At 42.0% G+C, this 26,692-nt stretch overlaps 1 protein-coding gene across 11 annotated transcripts in view; it reads right to left on the bottom strand.

Annotated features, from left to right (window-relative positions):
• The window catches only part of BOC (BOC cell adhesion associated, oncogene regulated), a 256,300-nt gene that overhangs the window by 73,703 nt on the left and 155,905 nt on the right, over nt 1-26,692 (bottom strand). For 6 of the 11 annotated variants that reach the window (XM_038003339.2, XM_073009723.1, XM_073009726.1 and 3 more), the window contains exon 1: nt 1,405-1,937. The exons of 1 other annotated variant lie outside the window; for it this stretch is intronic. The gene's annotated coding sequence lies outside the window, so the exon portion shown is untranslated. Of the gene's footprint in view, nt 1-764; nt 1,361-1,404; nt 1,940-26,692 lie in introns of those variants that run through there. 4 more of the 11 variants (XM_038003334.2, XM_073009725.1, XM_073009727.1 and 1 more) reach the window with 3 other exon arrangements.

Genomic DNA, 26,692 nt, shown 5'->3' with positions numbered 1-26,692 from the left:
CCACAGTCGTGGAATAAATCAGAAATGTTTGCACACTGAAGAAGCTTTAAAATGACATTCATCCAATGGTCAATGTGTACAGAATTCTGGACAACAAAGAACTAGGTGGCAAATGTGTGCTGGGCACAGCGCATCTGCAGGTGGCACAAGGGCCTGAAACCAAAATATAATCTTCACTCAGTCCACTCAAAGAGGTAACTCCGGGTCAAAAACTTAAGCGAACCCATTTGAACTTGCAGAGAAGGGATGCGGGAAGCAGCAGAACACCCCACCACACCCAAAAAGTGCCTGTTTAGGATTGCTGGTGTGTGGTTTCGGTATTCTTAGCTCTACTGCCACATCTCTGGAGGAGCACAACTCTGTTCCAAAGCAACTCTGGCACTGCCACCCCCATCCCCAAAACAAAACTCAGCCAAACAAATCCCCAGGCCTCCATTAACTCCTTCAGGTCCACCTGCTTCCCATCGCTCAGCATTCTCCCATCACCTGGAAAAGCAAATTAATACTGAGCATCCTGAAAGTCAAGCAGGCCCTTCCATACTCCTGAAGAAAATTCTTCCTGGGTTCCCTGCCCTCCCCACAGCCCCGTCTCACTGGTTCCAGAGATTCATTTCCCACACCTTCTCACAGTTACATCAACAAAAACTCCAAGAGCACAACCCCAGGAGGACGCTGCTGGCGCGAACACACACGCGCGCGCGCACACTCACATACACGCACACACGAACTCACACCTCTCACCGTTGCCCCGGCCCCTCACACACCTCGGGCCACTCGGCTCCAGGCTCGCCCTTCTGCGCCAACAGCTAGGGATGCTTCCCTCAGTCCGCTGAGTCCCTCATTTTAGTGTTTTTCCTTTAGAAGACGCCAACTATGAGAAACCCTCACCCTCCGAAGAGGCCGAGTGCGTGTTGAGTGACTGCACTCATTTGCCGCCACGCCTCGGGTTCCCCCCCACGGCCTGGCGCATGGGGCCCGGGCGCTGGTGTCAACCTTCGGGGGAAGTTTGAGAGGCTGCCCGGGTCCTTCTTCCACCCGAGAAGCTTCCGGGAACCTCAGGGACGAAACCACCATCGCCCGGCCGCACCGTTGCGGCAGGGAACCAGATGCGGCGCCCCTGGGCCCGGCAACGGCTCGCAGCGGCTGCAGCCCCCGGGACCCCCGCCGCCCGCCTCGCCCCAACTTCTCCGCCCGGCGCCCGGCGCGCCCAGCCTCGGCCGCAGCTCCCAGCCCCGAGCGCCCGGCGGAGCGCTCGGAATCGGCTCCAGCCGCCGGCACGTCCCCCGGCAGTCACTCGCTGGCGCTGCCTCGGCCTGCGGCCGCCTACTGCCCCCTCCTCTCCCCGAACCAACAATAAACACAACTTTTTATGAAAAGAAAACAAACTTCAGCGACGTGACTCACCTCTGCTGCAGCCCGCGCCTGGGGAGGGCGAGCCGGGGCCCGGGGGCCAGCGTGGTGGGCGCAGAGGGAGCCACACAGCGCCGCGCCGCACGGACACACAACACGCACGGTGACACCGGGGACACACAACACCGGCGAGCGGCCGCGGCTGGACCAACAAAGGAGCCCCGGACGGAGAAGTTGCCGGCCGTAGAGGGAGGGCGCGTGCGGGCGCGTGTGGCTGTGGCGGGCGTGAGGGTGTGCGCGCCGTGTGTGCGCCTGTGTCTTTTCTATGTGTGTTTGTGTGTCCGTGTGTGTGTGTGTCTGTGCGCGCGCGGCGGCTGACACCGGCGGGTCGGGGCTCAGGGTCCCCGCGGCAGGAAGCGGCGGCCGTGGCGGCGGCAGCAGGACAAGGCAAGGGACGCCGCGCCTAGCGTACCCGGTCCCTCCATATGGAAGAAGCTTTTTGGATGACTGAACTCGCAAACAATTCCTTCTTTTGCTTCTCCTGCCTAGGAGCCTCCCATTACCGCGCGACGAGGCGGAGGGGGGAGTGGAGGAGGCGGGGAGGAGGGGGAGGAGCAAAATGGAGCAAAGAAAAAGTCTTGGAAAGGAAGCTGGAAAAAAAAAGTCCCCCAAACTCTAAGGCAGTTTTCCCGTTAACACCCACTTTTTGCTGTGCCCCAGACCCGCGCTCTCCTCCAACTTCTTTTTCTTTCTCATACCAAAAGCACCATCTTCTCCCTTTTCCCCGAACCCAAGGGCTCCCCTGAAGCCCCCACTTCCTCTTTAGCTTCACCTCGCACCCTTGCTCTTCCATGTACAATCCTTCCCTCCTTTCTTCCAGTCTCTCCCAAGACTTTCCTGACACCCACCTCTCAATGGTCTTCTGCAAGACAAACTGTTGGATAAATCATTAAAAGCAAACTCATCAGAAAATGAGACAGCGGCGGTGGAGAAAATGATAAGGAAACCAGTCTCAGGGAAGCCTTAACGCATCCTCCCGCGACCCTCTCGGTCGGTTGGGGCTTGCCGCGTCCTCCATTGACAGCGCCCTGACCTCCATTCATCATCCCAGGATGGAGCAGCGAGGAATGGGAAGGGAGAGCTGGGGCTGGGGCTGGAGGCATGGGCGTGGGGTGCTAGTGGCCACGGAAGAGTTAGTTACCTATGCGTGTGTATGTGTACGCGCACGCGCGCGTGTGTGTTGGTCAGAAAACATTCAGAGCAGTGGTTCTCAAACTTGAGCTGTAGCGGGACTCCCTGGAAGGCTTGCTAAATCCCTTTGCTGGGCTCCACCTCCAGAGTTTCTGATTCAGTAGGTGGACCTTGGAATTTGCATTTCAAATAGGTTCCCAGGTGATGCTGATGCTGCTGGTCAGGGGCCACGTTTTAAAAACTACTTTTCCAGGGCAGTGAGAAGGCAAATGCTGAGTTGGTGGCAAATTGGATTCCCTTCTTATTCTTTAGGAATGAAACACAGGTTGTGAACGGTCATCCATTCCATATCTTCATTGCAGCTGAGAAAACCAAGACCCAGCAGGGCTAAGCCATTTGTTTCAAATGAACTGGGAGTTTGTGCCAAGGTGGTGAGGAAGCTGTCCTGGAAATAAGACAGGCAGGCTAGTAGTAGGGTGAATGGGGGTGCTGCCTTCCCTGTGTGGCAGGACAGCTGCACTGGGAGTCAGGAAACCACTGCGACTTTGATAAAGTCACTTAACCTTTCTGGGCCTCTGGGGGTTGTGTGTGCGTGTGTATGTGTGTGTGTGTGTGTTTTGTTTGTTTGTCTTTTGACAGAGTCTCACTCTGTCGCTCAGGCTGGAGTGTAATGGTGCAATCTCGGTTCACTGCAACGCCTGCCTCCTGAATTCAAGAGATTCTCCAGCGTCAGCCTCCCAAGTAGCTGGGATTACAAGCACCTGCCACCATGCCCGGCTAATTTTTGTATTTTTAGTAGAGACGAGGTTTTGAACACCTAGCCTCAAGTGATCTACCCACCTCAGCCTCCCAAAATGCTAAAATTACAGGTGTGAGTCACCTCACCCTGCCCTGTTTTGTTTTTTATTGATTTGTTTCTTGTCAGTAAACATACATACTTTACACTGAGTATATGACTCTAATTGAATCTGAACCAAAAGACCTTTACAAAGGAAACATAAATGGATTTTATCCCATATTTTGCACTATTTTTTTGTCCTGTATTTAGTCATTCAGGCGGAAGCCAATTTCCTTTTTGATTTATCAAGTACTTTCAGCTCTGTGCCTGGATTCTTAGGCATGTTCCTCTGACAAAATGGATCTGGAGGACAATCCATTTTCAGCAAGAAGGTGAAAAGGACTCTGAACCCCTTCTGTGAATTATCCACCTACATTTTTCTTTTCCTATTTAATCATCCTAATTTTCCTTCCCTTTTAATCTCTAACACTCTCCCCCAACATTCTCAAAGACCTATTTTTCTTCCCAGCCAATGACTATATTAGCTTCCACGGTCTTTTGTCGTGCTTCTGAGGCACAATTCGGGACTATAAGGCCTGGGGTCCACCCTGGGTACAGAACTTTTAATTCCCCCAAGGGAATGGGTCAACCAGCTTCCTCTGCAGTGATAACACTCCTCCCCAGGGCCCCAAGCAGTGTATCCAGCCTTGTTTTTCAAAGATGATTCCAAGTACCACTCAATGAGAATGTGATGCATGAAGGTCTCAGATTCATTCTTCTATATTCCTGTATATTCTAGTCATTGCTTGACATCTCAAAGATATCTTCTACCCCTTCTGTCATCTTTCTCCTAGGACTCTCCATTCTCTTACTCTGGTCTTTGGGTCTACACAGCACTAGGCTCTGAGTTAAAGCATCAGAACACAACAGAACACAAAGAATGTAACAGTCACTACCAACACCATTTAATGGGGAGAATGACCCACTGCCTTCTTCCTTCATGCATACAGGCTGCTCACCTCTCTCTCCCTCTCTCTCCCTCTCTCTCTCTCTTAATCTCTAAATCTGGCTCTGTCGTCCAGGCTGGACTGCAGTGGCATGATCTCGGCTCACTGCAACCTCCACCTCCCCGATTCAAGCAATCCTCCCTGCCTCAGCCTCCTGAGTAGCTGGGATTACAGGTGCCCACCACAACGCCTGGCCGCCTGGCTAATGTTTTTCTTTTCTTTTTCTTTTTTTTTAGTAGTAGAGACGGGTTTCACCATGTTGGCCAGGCTGGGCTCGAACTCCTGACCTCAGGTGATCGGCCCGCCTCAGCCTCCCAAAGAAGTGCTGGGGTTACAGGCATGAGCCACTGCACCCGGCCTGCTGCTCACCTTTCTTATAGTTTAGGCAGAATGCAGATCACAGCTTAATAAAGAGGACAATTCTGCTGATGGCATCAAGCACACTGTTGGTACCTCAGATATGTGTATTGTTTTTATTGCTCTTTGTATTAATGTGATTGTGTTTATTACTACTAGTCCTATAAGAACAACATGTCTCTGAATTTTCTCCCCACTCCATCTTGCCTGGAGGGTATTTCTTGCCTAATTCCCTCCTCCCCTTTCAATTAGTTTCTCTATCCTAACCCACCCCACCCCACTCCAGCATCCCTAGCCATTTCAAAACAGTTAGGTGGAGTCTGGATTTTGTAAGGTGCTTTTTGCTACTGTCCATTCTGTAGATGATGATTTACCTCTAGCACCTTGCTTTCTTGGAAATTTTATGGGCCTCCACCAAGAAGGAAGCATTTGGTATGGAAGTGATCATCACATTAATTTATAATGCTTGGTTGGGGGAAGGAGTGGGGAGGTAAGTAGGGATTGTAGGTCTATATAAGTCACTATGTTGCTAGGCTGTGCAGAATAAACTGAAAGGAATTCAGTGAGTGACATGAAAAGACGTGGTTTTCCCTCAGTGTGCTGTAGATACTCTACCTGTATCATATAAACAGGGATCTCCTTGACTGTGAAAGCTATCTGGAGAGCATTATACTGAGAAAATTATTAAGATGTAGACAAGAAAGAAGGCCTTGATGATTTTTTCCTCTGATTTAATATAAATCTGCTTTCCTGATTATAAAATATGTGCACTGAAGAAAATTTAGAAAATACAGAAAAACGCATAAAAGAAGAAAATCAACTTAAACTTACCATCCAGGGATAACATTTTTCTATTTGTTTGTTTGTTTTGAGATGGAATCTCGCTCTGTCGCCCAGGATGGAATGCAGTGGTGCCATCTCAGCTCTGCCTTCCGGGTTCACGCCATTCTCCTGCCTCAGCCTCCTGAGTAGTTGGGACTACAGGCGCCCGCCACCATGCCTGGCTAATTTTTTGTGTTTTTAGTAGAGACGGGGTTTTACTGGGTTAGCCAGGATGGTCTCTATCCCCTGACCTCGTGATCCGCCCACCTTGGCCTCCCAAAGTGCTGGGATTACAGGTGTGAGCCAACGCACCGGCCATGGATGATAATGTTATTAACATAGTGGAGTGTTCTTTCTAGTCATTTTTCTTTCTTGTTTTTCTTTCTCATCAATACAAATAAACACATTATCGACACCGAGTATATGATTCTAATTGAATCAGAATTGGAAGACATTTAAAGGGAAACATAATTGGGGTGTGTTTATTCAATATTTTATACAATTTTTAATGCATCTGGTAATTCAGGCAGGAGCCAGCTTCTTCATTGATTTATCTGGTACTTTCATATTTTACAAATTTGGGTTTATTGTACATACAGGTTGTTACCATGCCTTTAAATTTAACATTTTAATGATTATTTTCCGCATATCATGTAATCTTCAAAATTTGACTTAACTGCTGTGTACTATTCCATCAAAGAGAGAGATTGTTATTTATTCAACCATTCTTCTATTGTTACATGTTTAGATTGTTTCCATTTTTATTATCATCCTGTATTGCAGTTGACTAAACATCTAGCTATAAATCTTTTTTGTTCTGATTATTTCCTAAGGGTAAATTCATGTAAGTAGGAGTTTGGGATCAATGGATAGGATATAACATTTTAAATGCTTTTAGTTGGTATTACAAAATTGTCCTCCAGTGGTTCCAATGTACATTTCCATCTCTCAGATTATTTTAATTAAAAGCAACAATGAGATCATCAAACACAAGGTCCCAAGTAAAGACTTGAATGAATTATCTAATTTGAATGATTACACTGAACAATAAAGAAAACAACTGCCAAATATTGACTTTAGTGGAAACAACACTTCAATGGGAAGAGTTGGACACTAATTGCTTACCCTATGAACTGGATCATATTTATGATTTTATTTAACCTTTTCAACAAGCCTCTGAGAAATAAGCTAGTGTTTATTGAGCACCTTCCTCTCCCAGTCTCTCTCCTGGATTCTATATGTACCTTCCATCTTGAATCCCCATAACGACCTTGTGCTATATAGGTTCAATTATCTCCATTTTATAGATAAGGAAAATTAAGTAGCATGCCTGAGATCCCCAACAACTGAATGGTGATAAGAATCCCAAACCCAAGATTTTTCCAGTGCAACACACTACTTCACAATTATTTCATGAATTGCAGGCTACTTCTTGGAGTAAAAAAACCATTTAGAAAATGCCAGAATTTTGTCTAACCATTAAGAAATATTTTACGGGCTTTCCAAAGAGTGTTTTTCTTTTTTTGAAGGAGACATTCAAGTACATTCCAAGAACTAAGGTAACTTACTAATTGTAACTAATGTAAGAGTCTAAGGATATTATATACAGGAAGAGAATGGAGTTCTGATGTATGGGTTAAGATTAAAAATGCGATACCGGCCAGGCACAGTGGCTCAAGCCTGTAACCCCAGGACTTTGGGAGGGTGAGGCGGGCAGATCACGAGGTCAGGAGTTTGAAACCAGCCTGACCAACATGGTAAAACCCGTCTCTACTAAAAATACAAAAATTAGCCAGGTGTGGTTGTGCGTGCCTATAATCCCAGCTACTCAGGAGGCTGAGGCAGAAGAGTCACTTGAACCCGGGAGGTGGAGGTTGCAGTGAGTTGAGATCGTGCCACTGCACTCCAGCCTGGGCGCAGAGCAAGACTCCATCTCAAAAACAAAACAAAACAAAAAAACGAGGTACCAAAATTCACAGTTTTAACAATAATTAGTAAATTGGCTTTTGTACACGTAACTATTCTCAAAGCTTATATTTGGATAAAGACATTTTATCTTGATAAATGACACTGGAAATGAGATATTCATGAACTCAATTTTCTGCTTTAAAATTCAAGCTCTGGAGTGTATAAAGTGCCTATTTATTAAGGCACTATCTCAATACAATTTCAAAATGCATAACATAATCCATTAATTTCTAATTAGGAAAATTAGCCCTCATTTGTTCTTCACTGGGCCATTAACTAGTTATCTGAGTTGGCTTACCTTTCTATGCTGGGTATTGCAAGGACTACTGGAGAAGAAATGTGCCCAGTTGCTCTAAAATATTCGTTGACTGAAGGAAGAATGATGAATGAAAGTATAAGATTGACCTATGCAACAATTAGTAGAAACAATGCAAGACAGCATATAATTAAACCCTAAATTGCATGGTTCAGGCAGAATTACAGGTAAGCCTGGTATGATGCCATCTATCCCTTATACAAGTTGAACCGGCTGGGACTGACTTCTCTAGCCCCGGGCTGTCAATTCAGGCATTCCTACTGGCCATATGTTCTGTTGACTTTTAGGAATTAATCACCAGATCCCCACAAGGCTCTCTATGGACAAGTGTATCCTAGGGGGAGAATGATATTTTATTTATTTCTTTAGAGACAGGGTCTCACTCTGTCACCCAGGCTGGAGTGCAGTGGTGTGATCTTGGCTCACTGCAACCTCTGCCTCAGCCACCTGAGTAGCTGGTAGCTAGGATTAAAGGCGCACACCACCATGCCCAGTTGATTTTTTATTTTTTTAGACAGAGTCTTGCTCTGTAGCCTAGGCTGGAGTGCAGTGGCGTGATCTCGGCTCACTGCAAGCTCTGCCTCCCAGGTTCACGCCGTTCTCCAGCCTCAGCCTCCTGAGTAGCTGGGACTACAGGTGCCCACCACCAGGCTGGCTAATTTTTTGTATTTTTAGTAGAGACGGTGTTTCTCCAAGTTGGCCAGGCTGGTCTCAAACTCCTGGGCTCAACTGGTCCACCTGCCTCGTTCTCCGAAAGTGCTGGGACTATAGGTGTAAGCCACTGTGCCTGGCTAAGAATGAGATTTTTTAAAAAAAAGAATATTGTGGAATCAAGACAAACCTGGGTTTGAATCCAGTCTTAAATAAGCTGCATGAGCTTAGACAAATGAATTACATCTCTAAACCCTAGTTTCTGTGAATATTGGAAATAATATACATGTATTATTTCTCTCTGTCTCTCTGTCTCTCTCTCTCTACATATATTATATATCTACATATATATAATATGTATCTACATTTTATATATATATAAACCCTTGGTAGGCACTCAATGAACGGGAGGTATAATAGTAAAAGTTTGAGTGAGAGGTGAAGCTGGGATAGAGAAATGGAAAATAGAGTAGTCCAAGGCCACTTCTGTGTGCTTGATTTTGCGCAGTCCTGAAGCCCTAGACAAATAGAATCTGTTGACACTGAATTCCACGTGAGACTACTTTTCCAAGATACCAGATTCTTTAAAGTAAGCACAGCCCCCTTTTGTCTTCCATGAAACCCCCACCTTCCTCATCTCCCGCTGTCTGCTCTTCCCCCACCCCTTCACTTGTTAGGCTGAGAAAGTTGGATTCTGGAGCTGCCCAGACTCCAGCTGTTTGATATTGTGCAGTGACGGCAGCAAAGAGGGCAGGGGCGCGAGATTCCAGATGAAAGCAAAAACTCTAAGAGAACTGGACTCAGAGCTATGATACCAAACTCAGTGGGTAACAGCCTCCGTTAAATTTGTTCAGTCAGCCATTTAAGAGGGAAGAAGTGTCTCACACATCTTGTAAGAGTTTTTAGCAACGAGATGCTTCGACGGAGGGGAATCCATGTTCTGGGGACTGAGCCGGGCAGAATCTAATGCCAAAGCTGCCACTGCAAGCTTTGAGGCAGGTATTATGCTGTCTTGTTTTGTTCTACATGTGTTATTTTCTTTCTCCTTCATAAGATACCTGTGATTCTCTGAGACTTTTGGTCACAGCATCAGGAAACTTAACTATGCCTGACCCTACTCCACCTTACCCCACTTCTTCAAGTCCTCCACTGACAAGCAGAATTTAACAGGGAGGCCCAAGGTGCTCTGCATTCCTGGTCATGGAGGGAAGGTTGACCGGCCTCCCTGGACAGTGGTTGGAAGGTCTCTGTAGACCTGCAGGAAGAGCCATAAGGAAGGGAGAGGAATTGACAAGAATATAGATTCTGGGGCTGGTGGTGTTATAGGAGCCTCCCTGCCACCTCTCCCATTGAGAATCAGAAAACAGTTGTATATTCTTTGGCTTTTATTTGTTGAATTCATCAACTAGAAAATGGAATTGTTAGAGGCTTGGTGGTCCCAATGCCTTCCATATGAAACTGTGCCTGAGATAAGGAAGGACTAAGAAAGTTAATCTCACAGTTCACTGATTCCTAATTATTTAAAAAGTGATATCTATAGGCCTTGTCCTTGTTTATCCAGGAGAGTTGAAGATGGGATCATTCATGTCCTTGCCTTTCTTTGATGGCTCCCCACTTCCTTTGATATAAGGCACAAGTGCTCCCTGCTCTGTGGTCTGGTCCAGCTCAACTCTCCAGGCTGGCTCCTCAGGGCCCCACCAAACTGTATCTTGTGCTCCAGCATCTCCTTGCCCTACCTCAAAGGACCACAATTTATCATGCTTTCCAGCTGCCCACTTTATTTCCTTCTGACTTAAACATTTTATCCTCTTTTCTACTCATCAAACTCCTTCTTACCCTTTAAGACTTTTCTCTAACATCACCTCTTCTACGAAGACTTACTCAAACCTTCCCTTCCCAACTCTGATTGCTCTCCAATGAAACCCTTTTTTGCCTTTGGCATCTACCATGAGCATTGTAGTTATAATTGTGGATCTATCTGTCTTCTTGCTGGAATATCCTCAAGTGTACAAAGGCAATCTGTTCTATCTTTGTATCTTCATGTTTGGCATGATACCTGGCACATGGTGGATGCCCAATATATACATATATCAAGTGGATGAAGAATTAACAAAATCAAGTATCCCTATCATAGCAGTTGAAGCCTAATGGATCTGCATGATCTGAAATGTTGAAAGAATACCAGTAACTGATACTGGGCCTGAGGTGGAATCGCAGTTTTAAAACTAAATACCAGGCCCTTGCCTAAAGCAGGTGAAACCTGGTTTGTCTTAGCTATAAAGCTGTATGTGTACAGTATTTTGCATTTAGATGCTAATGGTATGTTTGAAATGACAGCATATGACTGACTTTGTTTTTTAGTTTTTATTTGAGATAATTGTAGAGTCACATGAGTCATAAGAAACAATACAGAGGGATTCTGTATGCCTTTCATCCAATTCCCCTGACTATAGCACAATAGCTAACCTAACTGTGTACAATATCTTAAACAAATGACATTGATAAACTCATCAGCCATATTCATATTTTGCCAGTTTTACATGCACACGTATTTGTGAGTGGTGTTATGTTTTCAAACTAATTTGTGGACCTAAAGCAGTCTATGGATTCAGTACAACCCCTATCAAAATCCCAATGGCATTTTAAAAAATAGAAATAGAACCATCTTAAAAATCATATGGAATCTCGAGAAACCCTGAATAGCCAAAAGAATCTTGAAAAAGAACACAGTCAGAAGGCTCACACTCCTTGCCTTCAAAACACACTACAAAGCAATAGCAGTTAAGGGGATGTTGTACTATTATAAAGATACATATGTAGACCAACGCAGTACAATAGATAGCCTAGAAACAAACCATTGTATATGTGGCTGAATGATGTTCAACAAGAGTGCCAAGACTGCTCTATGGGGAAAGGACAGTGTCTTCATCAAATGGCGATGGGAAAATTGGATGTCCACATGTAAAAGAATGAAGTTGGACACTTGCCTTACACCATTACAAAAAATTAACTCAAAGTTATTAAAGACCTGAAACTAAGACCTAAAACTATTAAGCTCCTAGAAGAAAACATAGAAGAAAAGCTACAGGAGATTAGATTTAGCAACAATTTCTTGACTATGACATTGAGAAGACAGGGAATAAAATTTAAAAATAGGCAAAGGGGACTACATCAAACTTAAAAATTTCTGCACAACAAAGGAAACAATCGACAGTGAAAAGCAGCCTACAGATTGGTAGAAAATAATTGCAAGTTATATATCTGATAAGGGGTTAATATCCAGAATATTTAAGAAATTTTAACTCAACAACAGAAACCAAATAACCTGATTTAAAAGTGGACAAAAGATTTGAGTAGGCATTTACCCAAAGAAGACATGTAAATAGTCAATAAGCATATGAAAAGATGCTCAACATCACTAATAATTAGGGAAATCCAAATCAAAGCCACAGTGCAATATTACAAGTTGGCAACTCTCAAAAAAACAAAACAAAAAAAGAACCTAGATTAAGTGTTGATAAAGATTCAGAGAAATTGGAACCCTTGCACACTGTTGGTGGAAATTCAAAGTGGTACAGTCATTAAGGAAAACAGTATGAAGATTCCTCAAAAAATTAAAAATAGAACTACTGTACGATCCAGCAATCCCATTTCTGGGTATATATGCAAAAGAATTGAAATCAAGATCTTGAAAAAGAATTAAAATCAGGATCTTGATGAGATATCTGTACTCCCATGTCCACTGCAGCACTATGCACAATAACCACGAGGTAGAAGCAATCCAGATGTCCATAGACAAATGAGTAGATAAAGAAGATGTGATATATCCATACAAAATGAAATATTATGCAGCCTTAAAAAAGAAGGAAATCCTTTTGCATGCTACAACATGGATTAATCCGAAGGACATTATGCTGACAAAATGAACTAGTCACAAAAGGACAAATACTATATGGTCCCACTCATATGAAGTAGCTAAAGTAGTCAGAATCATAGAGACAGAAAGTAGAAAGGTGGTTACCAAGGACTGGGGTTAGGGTATAGGGGGAAGTAGCTTTTAGGGGGTTTAGAGTTTCAGTGTTGCAAGATAAAAATGTTCTAGAGATCTATTGCATAATAGTGTGAATATATTTAACACTACTGAACCATACACTTAAAAATGATTGACAAATTTAATGTTACTTTTTTACTGCAATAAAAAAATGATTTGTGACATATTGTGTAGGTGCAGACCATCCCCAGAACAGCCACAATCGATAAGAATCAGGATCATGCTCAGTTGACCCCATAAAAGAATGACTTGAGTCTCTCCCAGAAAGCTTACAGCAATAGAATTCGTCCCTGACCTGGTCTCTGCTTTACACCCTCTTTGACCTCACTGTAGAATGTCTGATTCCTCTTTTGATGGGACAAGAAAGGATCTCATTTCTGAAAGATACATATGAGTTAGAATAATTCCATTCACCCTTTTTTTTTTGTCATCAGTCAACACCAAGGGTTGCTTACATGATTTGCAGGGTGTAAAATAATAATGCAGGGTCCCAGAAGGAGTAGAGAAGTCAATCTCCATTTCTCATAACCCACAGAGGAGAGGTGACCCCCAGGGGATTGTAACCTCCAGACTGAGACATGCTAAAGGGTGGGCTAGAGGTCCCTGCCAAGTCACTGGCTGAACATGCCTGAGAGCTGACAGCTTAGGGTGGGAGCAGCCACTACATTGCCCTTTCTTTGAGGTGAATGGGGTACATACCTTACCCTGAACCTCCTCATGCTTACACCCAGGACACTGCCAGTGGCAGAGGGTGACTGAGGTCATGGAGTGGAGGTGGGAAGGGAGAGATCAGGGGAGGCTAGGGCACCAGAGGGCAAGGGAGTGAGAGGTTGAGAACCTGTCCCAGGGAGGAGAGAGGCAGGGGCAGGCAGGACCACACATGAGCTGAGGCTCCAAACCTTCAGTGAATGCTCTATTATCTCATAGAATTTCACTTCCACAATACAAATTCAAAGAAAAGTTCATTAAAAATTTCACAATGGAATCTCCAGAAATTAAAATTGAGTGCAGGGCCCTTCTGAGTGCAAGGCGCTGTGCAACTGCATTGGCTGCACAACTCATGACGCATGAGCCTGCTGGACACACCAAACTCAAACCTATCTGAAATTGTAACCCTCTACATTCCTTGGAACTGGGATCCTCTCCTTTCTTCTCCAGTATGGCCTAGGAATGATGGGAGTGAACAGTGAAATTTTCTTATATTTGACCCCTGCTTAATGAATTTGTGTAATATTAGCAAAGCCCTACTGATTTAGAAGAAAAACCATGTGCTTCTCTCACCATGTCTGATGTTTAAAAACAAAATAGCCTTAAATCAAACAGCCTTAGTAACAACGGGATTATCTAGCTGTCTGAGAGAGAAACTTGGGAATCATCCTTGACACCTTCTTTCTCTTCAGTCTTCACAGGTAATTGTCATCACTACCTCCTATAGTGCCACATCCTAGATCTCTCCAGAATCTATTACCTGGGCTCAGTCTCTTCCGTAATTGTCCTAGTCTGACCTTCATCATTTCTTACATGGAATATTACAAAAGCCTCTTGATTAATCTCCCTGCCTCCCATCTGCCTCCCTCATTGGTCCATTTGCACATTCCTGATGGAGACATCTTTAGAAATGGCAACTTTGATGATGTCATATACTTACCCCTAAAATTATCCATTGACATCATTGACCACTTTTAGGATGAAATCAAACTCCTTAGCAAACAAAGCACACTAACCCTTTCACACTGATCTCTGGTAAGTGCTGCCCCAATGTGGTCTCCAACCACTTCCCTACTTGACTCCATTCCTTTCCTCACCATACAGAACTTCTTAGGAATGTTCCAGGATAATTAGTCTCTAGGCCTTTGTGTATGTGGAACTCTTATTTAGCTAGTTAGTTCCTCTGATCTCTTTGCCCACTGGACCTTCCCAGCATGAGGGATGACTATTACCCGAGGACCCCTATCACTTGGTGTTTACCCTTATCAAAGCACTCTCTGCACTGATCTATAACTATTTCAGGCTATCACATTTCTCAACTGGGGGGATGCCATTTCCATGTGGTATATCTCCAATTTTCCTGACCTTTTGTGAAACCCATGGAGAGGGCCTGGGTCTTAATAACCATTGTAATTCTAATGTCTTGAAAAACTTCTGTAATATGGTAGGCAATAGGTAGATGTTTACTGGGTAGAAAAGAGAAAGGGAGGAAGAATCGACCAGTTGCCATCTGTAACATTTTTTTTTTTCCTAGCCCTTGAGATTTCACACATCCTCCCTCACCAGTTAGTTGATGTCTTAAGAGTTGATATAGATTGGCGGCACAGCCAATGTAATCGATTGTGCAGACACAGTTGCTTAGGTGATAGAAAGTAATGATTTGACCAAATTTGAGTGGTGGCTTTATATAGACATAGCTCAGCTCCTCCTCTTCATGTTAAACACAGAAACACAGACACTTGTCTTCCTCAAGAATAACCAGTTCAAAAGATTACCACAGGCACTTTGAAAAATAAGTGGAAGTGGCTAAAGATTTACAAGAAAAAGTTCCAGTGTTATGGACATAGAAAAACAACTTAAAATTGTATAACATACATTTGTCAAAACCCATAGAACTATACTCCACAAAGAGAAAATTTTACTGTATGTAATTTTTAATAATAATTAGAATGGAGGGAGGGGACTCAAAATGGAATTCAAACTGTAACAATTAAACCCAACTATATTACAAATTATTAACATAACTGTAATGTAGGGAGTGGAGAAGAAAAAAACTAATCTAAGTTACTTCGGAAAACAGTATTTTGACTGGATACTGTGAGGCTAAACAACTACTATACTCTAGTTAGTAAACTTATTTCTCAAGGGGGTACTGATTAGTAATCCTGAAACTACTTTGTGTGTATATTGGAGTTGAACTAATAATTAAATACTTTGTCAATAATGAAAGCCAAGTTTCTCATTATCCGAGAAAGAAGTTACAAATAAGGAAAGGGAAAAGGCTAGAATGAATTCTGGTGTCGTATTAGAGACAGAGATATCAGTATGAATTCATGGTTTTAAAAGTGTATGTACAAAAAAGACAGATGTATGCATGTACCTAGTACAATCCTAGTATTCATACAAATATTTCCTAGTTCTGTCTACTGATAGGACTTAAAAACAGTGACACCCCAGTAGCAGTGAACGCACCCAGCACTCAAATCTTGGTTTCTACATACTCCAATTAAAAAAGAAATAAGGATACTTGGAAAAGTGTTTGATTCCAGGGTTAGGGCAGAGCCAGGAGTATCTTGTGATGCCAAAAAAGGAAGGAAGTACTCAAAAAAGGATGGGGGCAGCTATCAAAAAGGTAAAAGAACAACAGTAAAATAAGTAACAACTGTTTTGGATTATGACCCATAGAACACAATAAGCATTCAGGAATCCATACTGATGTAAATAAATAATTGGATAAATAAAATAGAATGGCAACTCTTCCTTAAAGAAGACTTTCAAATAATAAATGTAGAAGGAGTTAGGGAAATAGAAAATATTTATTAGAATACTACAGCAGTAATTTTTCAAGATCCATTGATTAATGCTAAAATTAGTGGTCTCAAAATATCACCCCCAAGATATTTACTAATCACAAAGCTTAAAAAATAATTATGTTTATGATGAAGAAACCCAACAGATACCACCTTAACCACATGACCAATGTTAACATCACTAGTAATAAGACATATTAGCCAGGCTTGGTGGCATGCACCTGTAGTCCCAGCTATTCGGGAGGCTGAAGCAGGAGGACTGCTTGAGCTCAGGAGTTCAAGGTTACAGTGAGCTATGATCATGCCATTGCACTCCAGCCTGGGCAACAGAGTGAGATCCCGTCTCTGAAAATAAAACAAACAAACAATAACAACAACAACAACAACACACCAAAGACATATTGACTTTAGGTACTGTTAGTAAGATGCATTGAGAAGGGCTTATCATTTCTGTGGTATTCTTGCTTCGAAGTGGACAACATTAGCTCTACTACAATTGAGTGGCATTCTGCAAAATAACTGACCAAAACTCTTCAGAAGTGTCAAGGTCAGGAAAAGAAACTTCTCATAGATTGAGAAGACCAAGGAGATATGATGACTGAATACATCATGGGATCCTGGATTGAATCCTAGAACAGAAGAAGTATGTTAATTAAAAAGCTGGTAATATCCAAAGAAAGTCCATAGTTTAGTTAATACTATTGTAATGGTAACAATTTCTTCGTTCTGATTATTGGATTTGGATGTTAAAGATAATAACAATAGGGAAACTGGGTGAAGGGCATAGGGGAACTCACTGTACTATATTTGCAACTTTTCTGTCTAAAATTACTTAGAATACAAAGCTGAAAAAAATGAATGGGGACCATGCTGTTAAAAAGGGGAGATTGAAACAAGAAAGAAGAAGGGCAAAGGCATGTATGAAATTTTCTGAGAGAGGACAAAACGCACTGTAAGAACAGAGGTCACAAAGGCTCAACATAACAGAGAGGCGGAAAACGTTTAAAAAAAAAAAAAAAAAAAAAAAAAAGTACAGAAAACCCAAGCAGAAAAGTCACCATTTCTCATTTGAAATCACTCATCTAAAAACTGGAGGACCATTCAAGCAGCCATGGGCTAGTGCTGACCTACAACATGTTAAGGCCCAACCCAGAGCTATGAACATCACATCCAGGACTTGCTCAGGATGTTTCAAAAGAAGTGAGTGCTTGGCCAGGTTGCGAGTTGCCTGGACAGTCTGCTAGTGGCTTGTATGTCAGAGGCCTCACAGACATCTCAAATAGAGAGATCAACTTCCAGAGTTGCCTCTATGAGTTTGGAAATAATCCAGAGGGGTTAGTATTTTTGGTCTGACTATTGAATGGCATCTATTATTATGGTGAAGGTGTCCATGTCACTGGGTGTGCAAGGATGAAGTTGCTGGGATGTTCTTCCTATGCAGAGCTCACATGAATTCTACCGCATTTTCTTAGACATATTAAGATATGCACATCTTACAAGGTTGAGAGACAATCTACCTCTAAGATGACTTGGAACATCTCTTATTGTCTTTTAGAGCTAACTTTATATTTTAATTATAGGCAATCTTGTTTTCACAGTTTTGAGAGATACTTTAAGTACAAAGCATTTGGACAAGCAGCCCCAACAAGTGATAATCTAACCATCATTAACTGTACAATCTAGTCAACCACCAATGCATACATGATGCCGATTACCCCACCCACCTCATCCGCTGTCACGGGCATTTGAAATGAACAAAATGTTGAGGCCACTAGCAGTAGAGCACAACTATAGCATACTGTGGAGTTGGGAGGGTGATATCTGACATATCCTCATTCCTATTGACTTCCAGGATTCCTTTAGCAATTATGGATCTTAGGATCAGAAGACCTGAGACTGGCTTTTGCCCCACAATTTCTCACTGCGTGGCTTTAAACATGTCATGAAGCTTACAGTTTGTTTTCTCATCTGTAAAGTGAAGATAATGCTAACAGCTAGCTCACATGATTACTTTGAGAATCAAAGGTGTTATTACATGAGAAAGTGTTTATTAAAGACTAAAACACATTATAAATATGAATTTTAATTTCATTGTCCCAATACAATGAAACATATGATATTTTTAAATGTAAAAAGAACCCCACAAGGCATAAATTTTTGGAAACAAATAATTTTAGTTAAAAAAACCCACTTTTTAAAAAATCTGAAACATATTTTCCAGCACTTGGCCGCATAATCAGATGTTGGAAGCAGCAATTCTTTTCTATAGTATCCTTAGCAGTGTGAGCCCAGTCTGGTTGCCAGACCCATAAAAACAGAAAGCTGTTGATCATTAGTCTGTGTAAAACACAGCACTTGGGCATCTCACTTGGAACTTGCTTTTTAACTTGTTTCAAGAGGTGGCGCTTAGAACTGAAGAGAGTATTGTATGCCTGAATGAGTGCACCAAAACACCAGGCCCGACCGGGGTGTGGGCACCCACTTATGTGTGCAACTGCCTTTTTACCTCATTAATCCTCTCCCTGCAAGCCTGAACTCGGCCTGTGAACTTCACATTCCACTGGTAACTGGAACTCTGGATCCTACAAAACCTGGAGGCTTTCATGAAATGTTATTTGTTCAGGGCCCTTGAAGCAATGATATCTAATGGAGCAGAAGCAAAGAGAAAATGACCTGAGCTTTGGTAAAGAACGCGGTTGATTTCCATCACAGATCTGGCTCTGGCTCTACCCTGCTTAGAAACCTTGGAGGGCGCCCTTCCTGGACAGACTCCAAAGTCTTCTCAACCAATCCTGGGCTCATTTTTCCACGCACTCATGCCACTCACCCCCCTTTCTCTGCCCTCCAATCTCTGTGCTTGTGTTTCCCAATGTACAGCTTGCAACAAAATAAACTGGCAGTGCTTGTTTAAAATGTAGATGCCATTGCTGAACTTCAGGGCTACCGAATCAGAACTGCTGGGTGTAGAGACCTCAGGAATCTGCATGTCAAAACTAGTTCGTCCAGCAAATCTTGGGAGACAATGACCTGGCCACAGTTAACCACTTGTCTGTTCCTTAAATTTAGCATGCATTTTATTCCTCTGTACTTCTGCCTTCCTTTTCTTTTCCTCTCCACAAACTCACTAAGCTTCCTTTATCAAATAACTTCTGTGTACCAAATGCAGGCAGTCCATTGAGGCTTCAAGGCCCAGCTCTTATTTATGGCTTCGCTGGTACCTTTCCTGATTCTTCTCAATACAAAATTAACTGAGCACCTACTAAGCATCAGGTATGCAGAGAGGACATAGACATGAACTAGATTTTTTCTTTGTCCCCAAGATGCTCACTCAGAGTGACAGAGACCTTATGAATCTGTGCCCCTACTCTCTCCAGTGAGAAGCTAGACTTTCAGAACCACAGCACTGGAGGAGCCTGATGTATCTGCCAATCTAGACAGGGAAACTCTTTGTGCCACTGAGATGCAAATGAACCTTCCTAACTAAAATTCATTGTATGCTAAGCTAGTCGTCCTTTTCTTTCCAAAATATCTTTTATTAAGAGAATACCAAAGTGCTTTTCTGGTAGGTTTGAATTGGGTACCAGATTTACTGGCAGCAAAATCAAGATTCTGATGTATTAAATATCCTTCTCCAGGTCTTAGAATAGCTCATGGCAGAACTGAGTACATAAGAACTTCTCCAACACGTCATAGCATGGGGCCTGCACATAAAAGGACTTCAATAATGTGGCCAATGGGTGATCAATTTGCTTTATAAACTTCTAAAAATAGAATGAACCTCCTCTGGCAGTGCCAGCCTGGAGCTTGCGTCTGTCTGTGCTGGTGTGGAATGCCTCTCACATTCTGGGACTTTGGATTTACCCTTTTTTGGGTCCCTTTTTTGCTTTCCATTTTAGATTTTTTTTTTTAAACTATAATTTGTGCAAACTGTATTTTGCTCCAATTTTTCAAATTAGTTCTTTTGTTTTCTGCCTAGGTCTGCCACTTGATACTTTCAAAGTTTCTTTTTCTCTTCCCACCTTATTTTCTGACTGTCCCTACCCCCTCTGTCTCTCTCCCCTCTTTTTCTCCTCCCCACCCCCTTTCCACCCTGTGGCCCACATCCTGAGTATGAATACAGGCAGGATTAATCCAGCAGGGAACACAACTGTCTGCGAGCCAGGACAGACAGACGCACTAAAGCGTGCAGTGGTGATAAAAGGCAACTCTGATGGGCTCTGTCAGGAATCCTCAGAAACACTGACGGGAAACATTTGCTAACTCTCTCCTGGCTTCAAGCCCCCGGGCCCCACAACAGGATCATGCCTAGAAAAGCCAAGGGAGAAACGCAGTGAAACTAGAAGGTCTCCTTGCCTCCCAGCACCCCATGCAAGAAACTTTTCCTCAGAGCCAAAATTCTCTAGATGTTTACCTGAAAGACCCTTGGTTAAAACTGTGAGTGGCCACAAACTTTGATTTGTGCCCTAAATTGTTGAAGGAATGCTGTAAGCCATCTTAGGAGAGAAGACTGAGTAACTTACTTCTGCCTTGCAAAGAGAAAGATGAGCCAAAAAAAAAAAAAAAAAAAAAAAAAAAATCCCTTTAGTGCTGTGTCTGGCTCAGTGTCCAAGGATGTGTGCAGATATTTGACACGTGTGTGCATAAACATGGAAACATACACGTGCATTTGGGTTCAGTTCCCCTCCAAGTACATTCAATTAAAAAATGTTTCTTGTCCTACATACCCTACATACCTATGGAGTCTGTGGGTATGTAGGACAAGAAATAATATTTGGCTTGTTACCTAGTAAATTTGGTCTACTAAACACCACAAATGTGTACCCAGGTTGACCTATTAACCAAACAAATAATAATTGCTACCCCTTTGGAGAGGAGGAATGAAGATCAGGATGATTCTCAATATTAATTCATGTTTACTTTACTGTTTGTTCCCTTTAGACTTACTCTATTCCGTAGGCCCATTTCCCATCCTGAAAGTCTCCAAGTGTAGTCACTACTTCTGTTTGGACGGCGATCACTGTCCTTGTATCATTGGGCTGCAGTCTTGTCATTTAACCATAGCCCCCACTGGTGTTGTCTGTCTCTGTTTCTTTCTCTTTCTCTCCATGACTTTTAGTTTCTCCACCTTCACTATCCAGGTTGGCAGAGGCCCCAGTCAGACTAATGGCTGGCCCATTAGTCTATTGGTGTCTTCAGGGATAATAGAAGTTAGGTTTCTAAAGCAGCCTTAGTTCAAATGCTAACCACTTCCTGAGAGCCTGAATTTCAGCCCTTTCTCATTAGTACTTTAGCATAAAGTAGTTTATCAGATTTAGCTGGTTGATTCTTAGGTGATGAGATGTAGGGTTTTAAAGTTTCCTCGGAAAAAATCAAGGTAGCAATAACATTCATTCATTCACCAAATCATTTTCGAATGCTGTCATGTGCCAAGCACTAAATGCAGGGAGCAGTGGTCCACATGGCAAACTTAGAAGGGGGTTACTTCTTAAAAAGACAGAAAAGCAAATTCAAATATTTTTCTTGAACAAATAATTCCTGAATTCCTATTTTCTACCAGCCAGTCTGCTTAGTTGTGGAGACACATGGTGGATCGGCAGGCCTCTGCCCTCAGGAAGCTCATATGACTTTCTATAACAGATGCTCTGAGAGAGGCTCAGCCAGTGTTTTGGGAGAGCCTGAATTTCAGGGACCCCGGGAGAGGAATGAGGACAGGATGCAAAAAATCAAACAAGTCTTCCAGGAGGAAGTAGCACTTTAGCTGTGTTGTGAATAAAGTAAATAAAGAATAAGACTTTACTATAATTAAAACATAAAAAAATTACCGATGTTGGTGTGGATGTGGTGAAGAGGGAACACTTTTACACTGCTGGTGGGAATGTAAAATAGTACAACCACTATGAAAAACAGTATGGAGATTCTCTAAAAAACTAAAAGTAGAACTACTGTTTGATCCAGCAATCCCACTACTGGGTATCTACCCAGAGGAAAATAAGCCATTATATGAAAAAGACACTTGGACACACATATTTAGAGTAGCACAATTTGCAATTGCAAAAATACAGAACCAGCCTAAATGCCCCTCAACCAGAGTGGATAAAGAAAATGTGGCATATACATATATCATAGAATACTACTCAGTCATAAAAAGGAACAAAATAATGGTATTTGCAGCAACCTGGATGGAGGTGGAGACCACTATTCTAAGTGAAGTAACTCCAGAATGAAAAACCAAACATCGTATGTTCTCACTTATAAGAGGGAGCTAAGCTATGAGAGCACAAAGGCATAAGAATGATATAATGGTCTTTGGGGACTCATGGGAACAAGTGGGAGGGGGGGTGAGGGTTAAAAGACATACACTGCTCAGGTGATGGGTGCACAAAAATCTCAGAAATCACCACTAAAGAATTTTTCCATGCAACCAAACACCACTTGTTCCCCCAAAACTATTGAAAAAAAAATAAATATTTAAAAACATAAAATTTAAAAAATTTTTCAAAAGAAAAGCATAATTTACCAACAAATATATTTACAAATGTCTTGTTTGGTTAAGAGAACATATACCTATTATGATGTAATTTGCAGATATCTCTCATATTAAAACATTACAACTCAAAAAAAGAATATGAGTTTAAGGCTGTGGAGATGGGAGGCAGGGCCATTCTAGGAGGAAGAAGTAGCTGATAAATGACACGGAGACAGGACTTTTGAGGGACAGATTATTGAGAACTTTGAATGCCAGGCAAATTTTAACTTTTCTTTTGTAGTCATTGGAAAGCATTCAGGTTTTTGAGCAGGAAAGTGACATCATTTGATTTATGTTTTATGGAGGATGGTAGAAATATCAAGCTAGAGTGACTCGTTAGGAAGCGATTTGTAATAACCTAGGTGAGATGTGGTGGGAGTCGGAATCAGTTAGTGGCAGTGGGAAGGAAAAGAATAGGTGAATGTGAGAGAGATTAAGCTCTAATTGATATGTGCTGTGGGTAGTGGTAAAATAACGTTTGAGGCTTTAGAGAGTAATTATGTTAAGATTAAACCTCTAGTTTAACATGGTTGGTTGAGTACACACATCTATGTCTTCCCTCCTAAAAATTTATTAGTGATTCTAAATAAATAATAAAATGTGATCAATCCTTTTTAACCAAGATGGAAAAGGTGGGGGCATCGGTGCACAAGACAGTCAACATATTTAGGGAAGACTAAACATGGACAAAGAAGTAGTGACTGATGTAGCAGAGTGGAAGAGAACTGAGAATACACAGAGAGATGGCTACAGCCAAGAAGGAAGTTGGTCTGTCCTTCCAAGTCCTTCCAAGTCCTTCCCGGTGAAGCTCAAGACCAGGGCCTAGAAAAAGGGAGAATACGGAAATATCTATAGATACAGCAGTCACCATCCATATATCCCCATTGACCATGTGCAAAATGCCGGGCAGTCATGTTATGTACCTGATAATGGAAAGAAAGGAAATCTTCTCTAAATATATAGACTAAAGGATACCAGAATATGCCACCTCAAAATGTGCCTCTTTGGCACATGGGTTACTTTGAACTAAAGACACTTGATGACAGTAGACAAAAACAAAACAAATCAAAACAGTTTACCTCCCCCTAACTGCCTAAGAATAGAGTATATAATTTTTTCCTTTGGTAAAGAAATCTCTATTTGTAAAGGCATCTCTGTATCAAGAAGAGAGTTGCTCCTGGAGACAACACTTATCAAATGACAGACTCTTATCCAGATAACAAGACAACCAATACTTGCCATACATTTTCTCCTCTCATCTTCCCATAAGTTGCCTTCCCCTGCCCAGAGCCCAATACCCCTTTTCCTTTGTTTAGCCTACGATGGTATAAGCCTCAATCTTCTGGTTACCTGTTTGAGTCACATTTTCTTGTTTCTTTTTTTTGAGACAGAGTCTCACTCTGTTGCCCAGGCTGGAGTGAAGTGGTGTGATCTTGGCTCACTGCAACCTCTGCCTCCCGGGTTCAAGTGATTCTCGTACCTCAGCCTCCTGAGTAGCTGGGACTACGGGCACCCGCCACTAAGCCTGGCTAATTTCAGCCACACTTTCCTTCTGAACTCTCATGTCTGCACATATAAGCAAAAAAATGTTTTTTCTCTTGTTAATCTGTCTTTTATCAGTTTGGTTCAAAGACCTCTGCCATTGAACCTAGGCAGGGAGAGGGAAAAGAATTTTTTCTTCCCTACAAGAATAAGCCATTTGGGTAAAACCAGCCACTATTGTGGTGTTGGCACCTCTAGCATTTAGGGATCTCAGGACATGATGGCCTGTTTACCATCCACTCAGCCCTGGAGTGGAAAATCCCTGTTGATCTGCTCCACTAGTGCACAAGAACTTACAATCAGGCTACCTGTTGCCTTATGTTGAAAAATGAGTGAGGAATCAAACATCTTAAGTCTATAATATGAAAGAGAAACATGAAGATAAGCTAACATAAAAAGATGAGAAGTAGAAGGGAATTCAGAGAAGCAAAATAGAACTACAGAAATAAACTATAAGCCCTGTTTTGTTCTGTTAATTTCTCATCTCTGTCTGAGAATGTAATTTGTTATGGTTTAAGCAAAACAAGAAGAGCATTCTATTTTTAAAACACTTAAAACTATGACTGCCTGAAAAAAATACAAAAGTAAATTTATCTTCTGAATTGAAAAGTAAAATAGAGGAAGTCTCCCAGAAAGTATATTTTGAAAGATAAAAATATATAAAAGATGAGAGAAAGGATAAGAAGAGAATTTCACAAAGCTGAGGGACACTAGTCCTCATATTTAAAGGTACTGAGTACCTAGAATGGTGGATGAAAAAGGTGCTCACCGAGAGCTCACTGTATTGTAAGATAAAAACATTCTCTCTCACTGTATATCCTCAAATGACATCTTACAAAAAAGTGCACACAAAGTAAACTTTTTGTTTTCTTGGATCTGAAAGTCTCTGTATTCAGCCCTCATACTTGATTGATAGTTTGGCAGGGTATAGAATAGGTTGAAAGTCATTTTTCTCATAACCTGAAAGGATCACTCCATTGTTCATTATACTCAACTCTTCCATTGAGAGATCTGATGCTACTCTGAGTCTCAATTTTAAGTGTTTAGTTTTTTTCCTGGAAAGCTTTTGGAATTTTCTATTGAGGTGTCTGGATTAGGCTTTGGCTTTAAGGGAATGTCATGGCTGGTTTGGTCTTCTATCCAGACCACTAAAACTTTCACATCAGCAGTAAGGTTGCTTCACTTTCTTATCATTCATATGTTCTCTGGAGTAACACTTTTAATTTCCTTCAACTTTTTCTTTGCATTTACAATTTGACTATTTGCACAAGAGGCCTAACTTTTGGCCTGTCTTGGCTTTCAATGTGTCCTTCTCACTAAACTTAATCACTTCTAGATTTTGATTTAAAGTAAGAGATGTTACTCTTCCTTTCAGTTGAACACTTAGAGGCCATTGTAGAGTTATTAATTGGCCTAATTTCAATATTATTGTGTCTCAGTGAATAGGGAGACCTGAGGAGAAGGAAAGAGATGGAGGAATGGCTGGTCAGTGAGCATTCAAAATACATACAATGTTGATTGAGTTGGCCATCTTATATGGGTGCAGCCCAAGGTGCCCCAAAGCAATTACAATAGTAGCAAGAAGGATCATTGATCACAGATCACCACAACAGATATAGTAATAATGAAAAAGCTTAAAATATGCAAGAATTACAAAATTTGGCACAGAGACACAGGGTGAGCACAGGCTGTTGGAAAAAGTGGCACCAATAGACTTGTTTGATGCAGGGTTGCCATAAAACTTCAATTTGTAAAAAATGCAGTATTTGTAAAGTGCAATAAGAAGAAGCGCAATGGAAGGAAGTATGCTTGTGTATTACAACAGAAGCAAGAGAGTTAATATAGCCTTGAGCAAACTAAATGAATATTCTTAGTCATTTCACATGAATGCTAGCTATTTTTGATCTTCTTTTCTCATTGGGATTGAAAAGAAGACATTCACCAGATCAGTGACCACATACCGTGTACTTGCAGCCGTATTCATCTGTTCATTCATCTAGGAAAAATCTCATGTCTGTCACAGCAGCTACAGTGGGGGTTACTAGCCCTTGCAGGAGTCTACAGTCATTCTTTAGGATTAATTCAGTTTCTGCAGGGGCCAGAATGGTTACACAAATGTGGATATGATGGGGGATATCACTTCTGTCTCCTTCAGGACTTTAATGGGGAAAAATAGTCTCTGCTCCTCTCCTTTCCCAGGATATATTATGTTTAATTTCCTATATTGGCCCAGCATTGGAGGTGGTTAGAAGAAGGTTCAGAAGTTCCCATTTGGCCTTCCACACTATAACCCTACTCAACAGGCCAAGGACCCCATCGGGGGTTACTCCAACTACAAGCATATCTTTCCAATGATATGCTTAGGCATTGAGGAAATGGTCCCTGGGTGTATTCACAGACTCAGTGTGCTCACTGTGAGCCATACTTTAGCCAAAACTCCATTTATTGCTTGGTTCCTGTAGTCCCCATTCTAATGGTGATGCTTTATGTCTTCACGTATCAATTTCTACTTGGACCCTGTGTCCAATAGTACTCAAAATATCTGAGTACGTCTTTCTGTATTGTATGGTCACTGGAGTAAATGACTACACATCACTTTGGGGAAGAATGAGGGG

This window comes from Chlorocebus sabaeus, chromosome 22, assembly GCF_047675955.1.
Source record: "Chlorocebus sabaeus isolate Y175 chromosome 22, mChlSab1.0.hap1, whole genome shotgun sequence".
NCBI lineage: Eukaryota > Metazoa > Chordata > Mammalia > Primates > Cercopithecidae > Chlorocebus > Chlorocebus sabaeus.
Note: the sequence above shows the minus strand (reverse complement) of the source record. Positions and strands in the feature narration are given on the sequence as shown.